The sequence below is a fragment of the Anser brachyrhynchus genome (genome assembly GCF_964034855.1).
Source record: "Anser brachyrhynchus genome assembly, chromosome: Z".
NCBI lineage: Eukaryota > Metazoa > Chordata > Aves > Anseriformes > Anatidae > Anser > Anser brachyrhynchus.
Window position 1 is genome coordinate 46,516,842 of NC_137697.1, and position 12,296 is coordinate 46,529,137.

General features: G+C 39.2%; 1 protein-coding gene across 2 annotated transcripts in view; it reads right to left on the bottom strand.

Annotated features, from left to right (window-relative positions):
* The window catches only part of LOC308185152 (uncharacterized protein), a 142,509-nt gene that overhangs the window by 94,031 nt on the left and 36,182 nt on the right, over positions 1-12,296 (bottom strand). The window lies entirely within an intron of this gene.

The following is a 12,296-nucleotide window of genomic DNA, read 5'->3' on the forward strand; positions in this document are numbered from 1 at the left end:
AAGAATAGCACCACACTTATCACCTATTTACTACATGTCTTGATTTGCAACATAACATGACCAAAATGGAGGGCTCCAGTCATGTGAGAAGGACAAACCTAGCAGCAGGACAAGGATATAGATGGATTGGAGGTCCTGTGACTGGATGTGAGTGAACAGCTATCATCACACACCATCTGGAAGGCCCTTATCACATGATGAACTAGCAGAGATAGGACAACAGTCACACAGAGGGACGTACATTCATGATACCATATAGAATGTTTTAGGTGACCTTCAGAGTAAAGTAGTAGGAAATCTACTAAAACCAGGTTACACAGAAAAGAGTACTGATGAGAAAATGTTTTGTAAAGGAATTCAGTGAGAGAGAGAAAAGAAAAAAAAAAAAAAAGAAAAAAAGTGATTTAACCCAGCTTCCTCTGCTTCTCTTCAGTAAAATAATAGGGATTTTCTTTTCCTTCTTCACCTGAAGCTATGGAAAATTATTATTTGTACACACATTTTGATCTTGTTCAAATACAGAATCATTTATGATTCTAATTACTTTGCATTACTTACATGCCATGCAGTCTTTATGTTTAAGTTAAACTGCCAATGAACCTGCAAGAACTGGAGTATTAGGTTCCATATTACTAAGATTATAGCACAAGATTGTTGGGAGTCTGCTGGAATTTTTGTGAGGTTACCAGTTTGCTGACTTGTCTTAAGACCTGTCAGGTTAAGCTGATTAATCAGCTCCTTATGGCTGCAAGAAGCATTATAGACCACTATTGGGAAAAGAACAGAGCTCATAGCCTAGAAGAATAGCTTTGGAAAATGTAAGGAGTTGTCTCAATGGAAAAATTGACAGAATGCTTAAAAGATAAATTATATGCAGAAATAAATGCTGTACACAATTGGTCTTTTTCAACTACACTAAAAGTACTTTTTCAACCACATCACTAAGAATGTTGCCTGTTTTCCAAAGCCAAGAGTTTCATAGCTGAAGTTACACTCCAGTTCACCATTACTGGAAGCAGCATATGGAATGGAAATAAAAAGCAACAAGGTAACTGTACTTCTGTGGTATTCTGTTGTCTACCATGACCATGGGTAAGGATTCATCAGGCCCATAATTTATGGCTGAAATGATACTCTGAGACCTGTCTGCATGATTTTTATTGATTTCCTCAAAATGGCTGAAGTTTTAGAGTATTTGTGGCTTAGGAACAAATTGTGCTTTTTAAAAAGATGCAGACAATAAGGTTCCTGATACTATAGTTTGATAGACTCAATAGCAGAATTCAAAGCTCATTTGCTCATATTACCAAATTTTCATTGATTCATTCTAAAGTAGGGTTGGTTTCTCTTTGAAAAAGCACAATAAAAATTTTAGTAATTCATACAAGAAAGAACATTCTGTACTTCCCATCAGATTTGTTTTCTCCTCTACCATTCATTTTGCAGGGAAAGCCTGATTTCTTTCCATGGGCAACTGCAAATTTGGTGGTAGTGGTGGGAGCAGGCAAAGGGCAGTAACCTCCCGATCTCTTGTGCAGGCTTCCCTGCAGTTGACTGCTAGAACAAAGCACACTTCAGAGTACTGAAAGGTTTGAACCTGTCCTTAGTTAGGTCAGTGAAAATGTTTCCATGGGTCTGAATTGCCAAGGTAAAGCCACAGTTCTGAAAACCTTGACTGGCTTGCTGCTTTGCATATAGGCAGCTCACCAAGGTCCAATGAATAATGAAGTGAAAATCTAACCAGGTAATGATTTCAAGAAAAGAGAAACGTTTAAATAAGAAGAGACTCACTTCCTCTCACTACAGTTTTGCATTGCCAGCCAAGAGCAAATATTTCTTTTACAACAAAGATACTTTAAGAGTGCTCAATTAAAGGCAGGATTACCAGATATGTATAAGTCTATGCAGCTGTACCATTTACATCAGCAGGACATGTGGTCCATTAGTGATAAAGTTTAGGGAACATGGTCCAAGTTTCCATCATGGGCTGAAGGAGGAAGGACATTGGGCCAGCACTCTTTTTCAAGGCCTAGTAACATTGTCAAAGCAGAATGACTGAGCCATACAGTATGGCAGAACTAGAATTCATATAACAAATACTGGGTGTGAATGACATCCATTACTGGACTATTATTTTCAAAACTGGTGCCTAGGAACAAGTATGGAAAATGCTGTAAGGACAGCTAGGTAAATATCACTGAGTCAAATTCAGGGACATATGCCAAAAGCAAGTGAACAAATTCAGTCCTTGCAGCAATACTGCAAAGTAGCTGTTTTCCTGAAGTATCTGTTGCTTCTCTTCACACTTTCCTAGCACACTTCATATTCCAGGTTAGCAGTTTTGGTGTGCCTTTGATCTCTGTAGCAACAGGGGAATTGCCGGTTAAACTGTCACTTTCTCAGACTCCCTGTCAAAGGCACATCTTCTCTCACATGCAAAATCAGCACCGCTTAGTCAGATTAAGTGTAGGATTAGTAAAGGGATATAGATGTTTGTATCCATTTATTTTCTTTCTTCTTATTACAAAATAAAAAACAAAACAAATATATAAAAAAAAACTTTCCATAACCATGACTATTAGACTAAGCATGTCTTCATCTCATGAAGAAGAGCAACCTGAATTATTAAGGACACCTCAATATAAGCATCTACATTTTTACAAGTATCCGAGGCCTACTTTTCCATAATGTTCCTTCCTTCCCATCTGAAAAAAAACTGAAAATCAGAGAAAGTGTTTTAATATGGACAGGCAGAGGAACTGATGCTCAATTCCCAAGTGATTATCCATAACAATTAATTTTTAAGAGATTATAAAGCTTGAGTTATATTCTATTGTCATATACATACCCTGTGAAGTTGCTTCCACGTGATGTCACAGAAAAGGAAGAGGACATATACAAAAGGTTCAATGGAATTTAACTTGAGGGCTGTAATTGTCTCTATTTCTCTTCTTAGGATTGAATTGTCCTGTCAGGGCACTACTACAACTTACTGTCTGCGATCATGAATGCAATGATTTTGTTGGGCAATTTATGTTTGCTTATCCCTATGCTGATAAGGATTGTTACCTAAAAGTGAGAATGGAAACTTACAAAGAAGAGCAGGTACCATCATGCTGAGCAGTCTCCTACTGTGATAGAATCTTCACTGAAATCAAATGGGCTGTCTTCAATGTAAGCTACAGTTCAACTCTGTACGTCCACCAGGTCTCAAGCCCATATTTTTATAGATGGTAGCCACAACCAGCAACATGCTGAAAAGCTAGGAGTCTCCACGACTATCGCAGTCCACAGAGCTCTATCCACTGAATGAAAAATGAGCATGAAAGACGTAAATAGGGGAGCAAACTAACATTTCTGAAAACACTCCACATCTTCAAGGGGATGCACTATGACGCAAAATTATTATCTCTACCACAAACCTCATGTTACAGACTTGCTTTCATTAGAAGTTTGGATGAAATGAAATTACGCCAGTGAAGTAAACAAATCAGGTCCATGCGGGGACTGAAAAAAAAAAAAAAAAAAAAAGTAATGTAGAGATATATTCCTGAGCAGACATGTGATGATTACAGTTAAGAATTGGTTGTGTAGCATAGTAGATGCCATGGCATTTCCTCATCTACCACCACCCCATTCACTGCAGGGTGGAACCTTCTTCTCTGACCCCGGTTTATAACTAGGTTAAATGTGCCAGAGGTGGGGAACTGTTTTCCATTCTTAGTCACTGTAGATCTGGCCCAGCATTGTCCAAGCAAAGTGGGGAGGTGAATACTTTCCAACTTTCCAAATGTCAGTGTCTTGGTTAATAGGCCAACACCATTCCATCCTCCAATGATACATAAATGAAACAGTCTTAATGACCCCCAAATAAATTAAGTCCTGAAATAAGAGTACAATCTTCTAGACCACACTTCAGAAGAAAAATACAAAATCTGGGGCCTAAAAGGAAGCAAGAACAACTTCCATCTCATTATCTGAACCAATAAGAAGCAGTTACAGTCAATAAGACACACGTAGCAAGAAACATTTTTGCATACATTTCTTGAAAATACTAATATTGATACAGAATACGTTTAAAAAAAAAAAAAAAAAAGACAACTTTATTCCACTACAGAAAAGAGATTTTAGAGGCCCATGTTCAGATACAGTATGTTAAAGGAGTGCATGTTAGTATGGGGCTGGATTATGCCTTTTCTTTAAGCAGAAAGTGTTCCAAACTCCAACTAAAAAATTTATTTCTGGTGACTCTTCCTTCCTGCCTATCACCTATCAGCATTTCTGACTCTGCTCTATTATTACTCTACTACAGGTGGAGAAAAACAGCAGACTTATTTTAGACTGCTGCAGTGCTGCACTTGTTCTTTCCTCACCAAACCAGAGATGAAAGTGTTGTGTATCGTGCCTACTTGCAAAGACATACACACACCTGAGGGATCACTCAGTGTGGCACACCTGGAGAATGACAGTTTTGAGTGAAGGTACAATAACAGTGCAAAACCTCTGGAGAGCGAAGGAAATAGCAACATTTTTCATGATGGCCTCCAGAACGATGGAGAAAAGAGCAGCAGTCTGTCTCCCACCCCATTAAAAGCTCACCCACTGGTACTCTTCTTTCTTCCTTGCTTCACATATCTCTGAAGCAGCTAAAAGCAGATTTAGTAGCACGCTGTCACACCGCTCAGCACTGGTGAGAGCAGACACACTTCTTTCAGCTTGACAAAGGAGACCCATGAATTCCCTCTAAGAGATTCAAAGACTTTTCCAGGTAGTTACCTGTTCAAAGTCTGTAGGGAGATAGCAGGGGAGGAGCGTTGCCTTCCCCCATTAACTCATCTCAGAGAGTGAACAAGGAAGACAAGCTCTCTTTCCTAATCCACTTTTGGGAAGGGAATCCATTGAAAGCTACAGCCCAGCACAAAGCACAAACAACCCAAGAGATCTATTGGCACTCATGTTAAGACAACCCAAATTTGCTCCCTTTTTGAATATGAGAGGCACTGAATGATGTTGATGTGACGATACATCAACTCCTGTAGGTGCTGGCCTTGTAAGTGGCGGTTGTTTTTAGTTCTGTACCATTAGACACTCTCCCAGTCCCAGCAGGAGTTTACTTGTATTTCAAATATTCAGTGAGCATCTGCTAGCGAGTTTTGGTTCCCATCTACCTCCACCAAGAGAAAACAAACTACACCAAGCTTTACAAGACAGACAGGAATTGAACCTAGAAAGTAAACACAGGCTTGCCTCTGGAGATCCCAAGCTGGGTGAACTGCAAGGGCTTCAGGCTCCGCAGTGGGTACCCTGAATGCCCTGGACAGCTATTTTCATGCTACTGTGTCTGTCTCCCAAAATCATCAACGACAGTTTGGAACCCAAGCTCCAAATTTTGAAACCACAGTCACTGAGCAGCCAAAGCTGCAGCCTGGAATCTGACTGCTGGGTCTAAGCCCTTGCGCAGGGAGGCATGGAGGTGCTGGGACTCAGCACCTGAATCCAGGCTGACAATCACAGTTGCTGAAAGACTTTTGGTCTGGGTGCTGACTAAGGGAGTAGGTAAGATCATGTCTCAGTGACAAGCCACGTGACATCTCACCTGGTCTTCTCCTACGGATATGTTCAAAAAGAGAGAGCTCTCCATTCACAAGGAATGTCTGTATCAGCCTGAGTCACCACTGCTGAAATACCTCCACCACACACTCTGTCCTGAGGAGATTCTGATATCCATGTCCATATTTGTCACCAGTTCATTTCATGAGTGGTTTCACCAAGTTCAGTCAGGTCATAAGTGGAATATTAACCAAAGTCAGTCAAACTATTGGTGGAATAAAGCTCTGAATATGCATAACACTAGCCTGCCTACCTACTACAATATGGTATTTACCCTGATAATAGATTTCTGGGAAAAAGTACTCAAGAAGAATGAAAATGATATACGAATCCTGTAGCGCCCTATTGTCTTTCAATATGTTACCTTTTCTCAGAATTCCTCAGTACAATTTCTATGTTTAAGCCTATGAGGTGTTTATGACTATACCCATTAAAACTGAATTCTCAAATACATTTTCCAGATGCTGTGTGGCACTGCTTGATTTTATTTCATATCATGGATGACACAAAACTGGGGGAGTGGCTGACTCACTAGAGGGCCATGCAGCCATCCAGAGGAACCCTGACAGACTGGTGAGGTGAGATGACAAAAATCTCTTGCAGTTCAACAAGGAGAAGTGCAGACCACACCTGGGTAGGAACAGCCCCAGGCACCAGGACGTGCTGGGAACCACCCAGCTGTAAAGCAGCTCTGCAGCTCTGGGGGGATCACAGGGGGATCCTGGTGGACACCAAGTTGAGTATGATTGCCACTAAGAAGGCTGAAGTTTGTTCTTGGCTGCACTAGTCAAAGTACAGCCAGCAAGTCAGAAGAGGTGATCCTTCCCCTCTACTCAGCATTGGTGAGGCCACACCTGGAGTACTTTGCCCACTTCTGGCCCCCCAGTAAAAAACAGACCTGGACACTGGAAAGAGTCCAATGCAGGGCTACCAAGACGATCAAGGGATTGGAGCAGGCACCTCTCCTATGAGAAGAGGCTGAGAGAGTTGGAACTCTTCCACTTGCGGAAGAGAAGGCTCAGATGGGATCTTATCAACCTGTATAAATATCTGCAAGGCGGGAGCAAAGATGTCCAGGCTCTTTTCAGTGAGGCACAGTGCCAGGACAAGAGGTAATGGGAACAAAATGGAATAGAAGAGGTTCTCTCTGAACATCAGGAAGCACTTCTGTGTTGTACAGAGGACTGAGCCCTGGAACAAGTTGTCCAGAGAGGTTGTGGAGTCTCCCTCCTTGGAGATCTTCAGAAGCTGTCTGGACATGGTCCTGGGCAACCTGATCAAAGTGTTCCTGCTTGAGATGGAGGGATTGGACCAGATGTCCTCCAGAGGTCCCTATGAACCTTAACCATACTGCGATTCTATGATTTATATGGTTACCCATAAACAAAGTCTATGTGAGCTGATAAAGTAAAAATCAAAATACACATACACTTTAAAAGAAGCACACAAGTAACCAGTTACTGTCTTTTTAGTGGTTCTTAATAATTTCCTAAAACTTCAGAAGTCTGAAGTTTAATCCACTGAAAATGACTGAAGAGTCTTTGAATGAGGAAAGTTGAGTATAGTTCCATATCTTTGTTTGTTCAGGAAAAGGAAGGATTACTTAGAACAGAAAAGAACCACATAATAATATTTTTTGTTCCTAAACCTCCTTGTATGAGGCATCCATATTTTAAAAATTGCCCCAAACACATCTGATATTGTGTTGTATATATTATAAAATATTACAAAATGCCATGAGAAAAGAAATAAAATGATAGTCTAATCAGTATCTATTTTAGATTCAGAAAAAAAATAATTGTGACCAAATACAAACTGTTGGTCTTGTCTCTTAAATGCCTATGCTCAACATGAAGATTGTACCATATTTCATTAGAATTGCTACCAGGTGGAATAGACACAGGTTTCACCATCTTTCATTAAGATGTAGAATTATTTAATGCAATTGTGTTGTATATATATTTTAAATAGTCCTTCTTTTTCTGGCTTTAAAGAGTTAAAAACTGAACTTTCTAAATCTGTATTTTACTGTGCTATTAAAAGCTTTTCATTTCAGTAAATCTTGTTGTTCAATACAACGATTTTTAGTTTAATTCTCAACATTTCTCTAAAACTTCAAGAAAAAAGATGTGTCAAATATCACCATATGTTAAATGTTGACTTTTTCCTAACAGCAATCAGTATATCTATGTTACTGATCTGGAGTTATGCTGATTTTGGTCATAATATAGTCTTGTACATTCTAGTGTGTAAATAGGTCCATTTTTATCTTGCAATTGTTTTAATCTGTCATGACTACTGTAATCCAGTATTTCTAATAAGATTTGTCTGTATCTTGCATAAACAGAGCTATAGCAAACTGGAATTCACAAATAAGAAGATTGTGTTAGTTAAGGGAAGATTTATTTTTGAATAAAATAAGTTTGGACCATCCTTTCAGAACATACAAATAATAAGTACAAATTATTGGGATTATTGGGATCTTGGACTTAATATACAACATTCTGTTTTCAGAGGTCATTTTGCTTGGGAATTGCTGGCAGTAGTACTCTACAGCATACTGTTATCCAGCTAACACTGAAGATGTCAGGTGGGAGTGACCTAATGAAGACCCTAGCCTTAAACCTGCCTGCTGTCCGATTGTTTCCTGCTCTCCCCTTGGGTGCAGGACAACCCGACCTTGTGGACTTCCTAGCTGTGCTGAAAGAGTGATTCATCTCATACACACCATATCTGAATTTTATTTTTATTTATTTATTTATTTTATTTTTGTTTTTAGTACTTTCATGGCCACAAAACTCTTCCAATAACTTCATTTGAATATCAGCTGTAAGAGAGTAGAGGGCTATTCGTACATTTAGGGCATTTGGACTGAGATTCGGTTCATATCATGGTTTTTATAATGGATTGATATCTAAGCAGAGAAAAGTCACCTTCATCTCCCAGTGACTTGGTTCTTTACCTGTAAATTGCATTTGACATTATATCCTTCTTGTATGACCTGCAACACATTTGGACCTCAGGCAGTTCTATAATAAAAGCAACAGCAGTCCCAGGACAGATCCCAAGACCAGTGCAGGCAGAATGATCATGTCATACATGTAGGAACTGGCTGATACAAGCTGTAGAAAAACAGCTAAAACCTGTTATACCTTCTGCCCTCCTTCTGTGGAAGTTTACAAGCAAATTAACAGTTCTAGAATTTCAAGAGAAACAGAGAGGAAAGCAAGGTACTCAGTAGTGTCAACCATATATTATCAATATCGTAAAAACTAGGACTGCTCTTAAGGGTTCTTTCTCTCTATGCTCTGCCTATGACTTGGTACTGTTTAGCTTTTGAATAGCTGGCGAGAAGTAGATGGGCAAAATAAATCCATTCCAATCCCAATATTACTTGCTCCATATAAATATATATTTATGTGTGTACAAACAGACACATAAATATATATGTGTGTTTTCCTCTTGTGCAGATGAAATTACATGGACTGAGGAAATTTTCCTGTCTTCCTTTTTTTTTCTTCTGCAGATAGCTTAAAACATTAAAGAAGCTCCACAGACCAAGCACTGAACTGAATTTATTTGTGCATTGCATATGCTGATTTCTGTGACCATTTCAAGAGCTGTGTTAAAAGAAGTGTTTAAGATTGTGATGTCAAACCCACGAGAGTAAGACAATATAAGAATAAGTCTTACAAACAACATCTCAGCATAGCACCCACTGAGAACCCTAATAAAAGTATGCCTACTTTAGCTTAATGATCAAATCCTATTTCTTTCCACACCCAATCCATCTGCATCCTGAACAAGGAGCCACAACCACTTCTCCCTGCAAAGTTGTCTCAAGTAAGGGCAGCTTTCTGCTTTTGTTTGTTTGTTTGTTTTTTTACTTCTGTTTTAGAAGCTTATGGTAATGATTGCCAAGAAAGCACAGTAGTGCTGGTTGGACCTTGGTCAGCCTCTCCCTGGCAATGGCTTGTATACACTCTTGTTGGCATCAGCCATCTTTCAGTGAAGTCAAAATAGACAGAAAAACCTGCTAATAAGTAAAGAAGTTTCTGTTGAGCACAAAGAAGCTGATTGCAGCCTGGCCTTTGGAGAAAGTCTTCATGCAGGTAGCAACAGGTTGCTACCACAGGAAAGGCCCCTGGCAAATGAGAAGAGTCTCTCCAAAACAAGGAAGCACAGGAATACCATGAAAGCATTTGTTAAAACATTTACTGTAGATGTAATCCCTCTGCTAATGTTCTCAGAAACTTTTGGAGCCTTACAAAAAGTTTAAATGGAAAAAAAAAAACACAACACTTCCTTTGAAACAAAAACAACAAGAAGGAAATACATAAAGCATCAAAAATTTCAAGACAAACAACTCATCTTTGACAAGGTTAGAAGCAACTAACAACAGAGTCTTAGGTAAGAATAATGTTAGGCAATCTTAACTAGACGTTGCTACCTGAATGACCTCTAATTTAAAGCAAGGTTCTGATAAACACCTACTCTACTGCACAAAAGTGAGTTTTACTTGTCTTGCAAACAGCACAAGAAGACTTGCAGAACTGTTTCACTTTGACATTTCATTTTCACTTTGGATAAAAAGATGTCACTTGGTGATGTGACAGCAGTGCTGTGTATTATATCTGCAGCATCACTGGCTTTGTCAAATCAACATGGATAATTCAAGGCTACTGACTTCCCCTTTTAAAAAACTGCTATACCTGGGTTTAATTTTATTTCTTGCTTACCAGAATAATTCTGTATAGGAAAAGGAATATTAGAGCATTTGCACTTCTCAGATTTCAGGAGATCCTCAGAGGAACTACTCCTCCAAAAACAAGAAAAATATTCAAGCTCAACTTTAATTTCTTGTTTGCAAAGGAGATATTGGTGAGATCCTGGAAAGACATTTTCTACCATCATCATCATTATGGGAATGGACATTAACTATCATAGATACCGTTACCTGTAACAAGCTTGTTTTCTCCACTGCATATCCAAATGATCAACAATTTTCCCTGCATTTTTATCTAAATAGTGGTATTGCTTGTATTACTGCAATACTCGATAACTTCAAACCGAGGCAAAGTATTACTGAATGCTGATCAGGAGGAGTTGAGAACAGCAAGCTTAAATGACTTTCTAGCGGTCATACAAGAGGGCTGTGGCAGCTAAAGCTGAGTACAGACCCTCTGACTTCCTGTTCAAAGTCTTTGTGACAGTATTATCGTTTCTAATTGCAAGATCTGAAAGTAACATATGGTTTCCCTCTAAATCCATATTCTTTGTTTGTACTCCAGTAGCTCACAGGAGCTCACAGAGTCTAGACTAAGAGTTCATTGTGGTAGGCTCTGTTCAAACTCAGCATAAAAATATATAAAAGCCTTAGAAAGCCAACACATGTAGACAGTCTCAGTGGGGGAGAGCAAAGAAAGACTGAAAATGTTTGATGGTGGAGAAGCAAACAACAGAGCAGAATCAGCAACTGTGAAGGGAAGATATCCCCACACACCCAACACTCAGCCCTCATACCAGAGAATGTAGGTACTGTGATAAAAAGGGGTTCTGAGCAAAGGTTTGTAGTGGAGATGAGGTAAATATTGATAGGGAACCCATTCCAAGTTTATGCAGGGAAAGCACAAAGGTTTCATTTGGAAGATTGAAAACACCAAAGGTGGAAGGTGGCAGATTGGGCTGATCAGAAGTGGGATATTATTTATTGATGATGCTTCCAGTGAATAAGAGAGGATAAGTAGAACATGTCTGAAGGGTCTTGCAAATCGAGGTAAGTAGCTTGTATTCCAAATGCGAAAGAAGTAAAAATAATTGGAGACACACTAACTGAAGACAGTTGCATTCAAAATAACAGGATGGAAAGATTTACAAGTGAGACAAAGTGGCCTTAGTCTCCGCTAAAGACCAGAACAATTGTGTTAAGGGACAAGGCATAAGGAGCCTGAACAGCCATTTAGGTGATACAGATAAAGCAGAAACAATCATGTAGTTTATGCTGTGGAAAGAATGAAGAAGATTAAGTCATAACCTGGTTTTAAGGTTCTGAAGAAATGAAGACACTGCCAAGCGTGACCAGTGCTTTTCTACTGCGATAACTAAGCAGGTGACTACAAAAGCTGAGTGGGTGTCAGGCTCATGAATTCTGAGTTAGGCAGGTAGACCTTGGCCTGAGGACTATTCACTTGCCATGGAATTTCAGAAACTTAGGTTCTAGATCAGAGGGAAGGAGACAGGCCTGTAGAGCAATGTTGATCTGCTTGCTGTCAGCATAGAAATGGTAACTGAGTTTGGTCTGCACAATAGAACAGCAAGGCAAAAAGGATAATGAAAGTCCCAGATCTTTATTCTATATGTGTCTATGTATATGTTCTAGTATAAGAACATTAAGTGGCCATGTGAGTCAGACTATCAACATGCTCTTTCCGTCAATAGCCAGAAACATACATAATTGGACATAAATAGGGTTCCTGGTCTACAGTTAAAAAGAACATTGAATTACAAGTCCAAAAGGGAGAACTTCCAACGTGATTTATGTTGATTTAATTCTACTCAGTGAATCTTTTGCTGATTTCAGCAGTAGAAGAGTTACAGCAGTTTCTGCATTGTAAGAATCATACCCAATGTGAAAGAGAATTGTGTGGAGGCAAAATGATAATGACATACCAATGGTTTGTACATCA